Genomic DNA, 3637 nt, shown 5'->3' with positions numbered 1-3637 from the left:
ATCGAAGTGTACAGTATTATATATATTAGCAGTATTTTGTCTGTCTTTATGTTCTGAGTTCAAATTCCGCCAAGGTCAACTTTGCCTTTCGTCCTTTCGGAGTTGATAAAATTAAGTACCAGTTGCGCACTGGGGTCGATCTAATCGACTGGTCCCCTCCCCCAAAATTTCAGGCCTTGTGCCTAGAGTAGAAAAGAATATGTGTGGGAGCTTGTATTGGGGTAGGTGGATGGGAAAAGGTTAATCTTTAGGATTTTCTAGCAGTTGTTTGTAAATGCCCATATGTTGAGCCTGGCCATTGGGCAATCCATGAGGATCTACTCAACAGCATCTATTCACAAGGCCCAGATTATGGTAATTGGTGGTGCTTTGTGAAGGACCAAGTTCTGCCTACAACATATGAGCGCTTGTGCTGGGTTGTTGTCCAGTCATTTTAAGCAAGACCTAATCTTCTGCAACAAAAGTCTCCCTGACCTTGGTTTGTTTTTGAGGCTGATGTCACCTTCCTTCAAACATCTGAACTAATTTTGTGTTGCACGTTCATTGACAGTTCCTGTGCTTTTCCCATCATTAATTACTTTTGCCACTGCTCTTGCACTCAGCCACCCCCCCTCCACCCCTTTTTTTCTTCAGGTAACATAAAATGGCTCTAATTGCTATTTACTTCACTATTCGTTATCAAAGCTGTAAAATAAACAATAAAAAAATTTTATGTTTATATGTCGTATATGAAAATAAAGAACAAACAATACAGCAATGATTGGACAACGAGCTGTATCAAATTAACGATATAAAATGGCGATAAAATTATCAGATATCATCAGTGAAAATCCGAAAAAACCTTTGACTCACCTTGATTTGTGTATGGGTATGTGTGAGAGTGTGTGTAAATGTGTATATGTGTATGTATGTGTATGTATGTGTATGTATGTATGTATGTATATGTGTATGTATGTGTGCATGAGGGTGTGTTTTCCTTGTCTTGATATGCACATACAAAATAATGTCATTTCTTTGCAATTTTCCAGAAAAGTTTATCTTGGCTGTTTGCTGTTCGATAGACCAGACCAGGCAAAAATTAGACCTTTTCCTGGAAACAAGTGAGGGTTCTCAACAGGAAGTGCATTTGTCCGCAAAAGCATTGCTTCAGATAAACCATCTGACTTACACCAGCATGGGAAAGCAAACACGAAACGTGTGTGTGGTATTATGTTAGCGATTTGTGTAAAGATTACTCAGTACATGTAAATGAGTAAATACATGCACGCGCACACACACACACACACACTCAACCACACTTACACACAATCACACATACGCACACAACCATGCACACACATCCATGCACACACACATGCATAAACACGTACACACACAGACACACATACACACACACACACACACACATGTATACGTATATGCTGCAGGCATGGCTGTATAATTAAGAAGTTTGCTTCTCAACCATGTGGACTTTGGTTCAGTCCCACTGTGTGGCACCTCGAGCCTTCCACTATATCTCCACGACGACCAAAGTATTCCGAATGGATTTGGTACATGGAAACTGAAAGACATGCATTTCATATATTTATACACTTGCTTACTTGTTTCAGCCATTTGACTGTGGCCATGCTGGAGCACCACCTTTAGTCGAAGAAATCGATCCCGGGACTTATTCTTTCTGAGCCTAGTACTCATTCTATCATTCTCTTTTGCTGAACTGCTAAGTTATAGAGACGTAAACACACCAACATCGGTTGTCAAGTGATGTTGGGAGGATAAACACAGACACAACGATACACACACATAAATATATATACATATATATGCACAACGGGCTTCTTTCAGTTTCTGTCTACCAAATCCACCCACAAGGCTTTGGTCGGCCTGAGGCTATAGTAGAAGACACTTGCCCAAGGTGCCATTCAGTGGGAATGAACCCGGAACCATGTGGTTGGAAAGCAAGCTTCTTACCACACAGTCACGCCTGTTTTTTCAGTCATATAACAAAACACATACTTTTCTCAGAATATTTTTTTCCTTCTCTCTGGACTTTTTCCTCTTTCTGATGAAGTGCCATGCTCAAAACGTCACATCTCTTCTTTTTTTATTATATATAAATGGTCACAGTAATACTATGAGTCTTTCACTGACTGTAGAACTTAACAATATTGAGACATGCTGCCAGGAAGTGCATGTCACTTTTATACTAAGGGTATATATAAGTCTTAGTTGGTTTAATGTTGGTAAGAATCACTGGAATAAAACCTAGTGAAAAGTTATAGCATTTTGCAGGAGGAAAGACGTTACTTCATAACAATTGTTAGCTATTGTTCAACCATCTCAGTTGTGTGTGTATGTGTGTATGTGTGTGTGTGTGCGTGTGTGTGTGTGTGTACATGCATACATGCATGTGTTTGTGTGCATGCATTTGTATACATGTGTGTCCTTTCCGAATCCAAAATAGGGTTGACCAGGTTTGTTAAACAAATTTCTGCTCATGAGGGCAGCATCAAAATATTTCGCTTTTTCAGTTCAGACTAGCATGCAAATCACATTAATTTTTGAGAATGATTTATTTTTAGAATATACATATATATATGTATGTATATATATTATGCTAACTCCTATATAAAACCATTTTAATATTAAATTGAGGGATTACTCAATGCTTTTTAGTAGAGTACATTCTCATTAACTTTTACAGAGAAAACATTAGTGGTAACTTAGAATTTTCAGGTTCCTTGCCAAAACTTGTTAGTCACTAAGTCACTGCCAACATTTTTCCTGTAATAATGAACATATATATACACACACATATACATATATATCTACAGATCAATACATACACATATACACATATATGTAAATACATACATACACACACACACACACACACATATATATATATATATATAAACATATGTAGAAACATATATACGCATATACACATGTGTATGCGTGTGTGTACACACATATATATATATATATATATATATATATATGTATAGGCATATGTGCATATTTATATATACACACACGCATATTGCATGTGACCCTACACCTGTCACTCTATCACTCACTGATGCTGAAAACTGTGTCAAAGTGTTATTATTAAAATCTGTCATATCTGGAATGGTTAACCTGTACTCTGGAGTAAACTATATTCTGATCATCTTAATTACATGTCTGTGTACTCTGTGAAAGAAAAAAAATTACATGCAAAATAATATCTTCTTAAAAAATTTAGCTTCAATTTTGATTAATGCCATCTGGTTGTCATGGAAATATGGCGAGATTCTTCTAAGCCGTTCTATTGGAATTTTGTTTTTGTTCTATTTTTGTCTTTTCTTTGCCATTCTTTCTTTGTCACTTTAATTTTCTTCTCCCAGGTGGCGTTTCTGTTATGCAGCTTTTTTTCTTTTTCTGTTTGTTTTTGATTTTTCACAAATATGACAGAGTGTTCGTTGTACTCAGTTGAGAAAAATCACTTTTTTACTATTAGTCTTTGAGTTGCTGTACGGTTCCCAAAGTTATTAGTCTCTCAAATTGCTTTTGGCACACATACATACATACATAAATACATACATACATACATACATACATACATTCATACATACATACATAAATACATACATGC

Source organism: Octopus bimaculoides, chromosome 7 (genome assembly GCF_001194135.2).
Source record: "Octopus bimaculoides isolate UCB-OBI-ISO-001 chromosome 7, ASM119413v2, whole genome shotgun sequence".
Lineage (NCBI taxonomy): Eukaryota > Metazoa > Mollusca > Cephalopoda > Octopoda > Octopodidae > Octopus > Octopus bimaculoides.
This window is presented reverse-complemented; position numbering follows the sequence as displayed.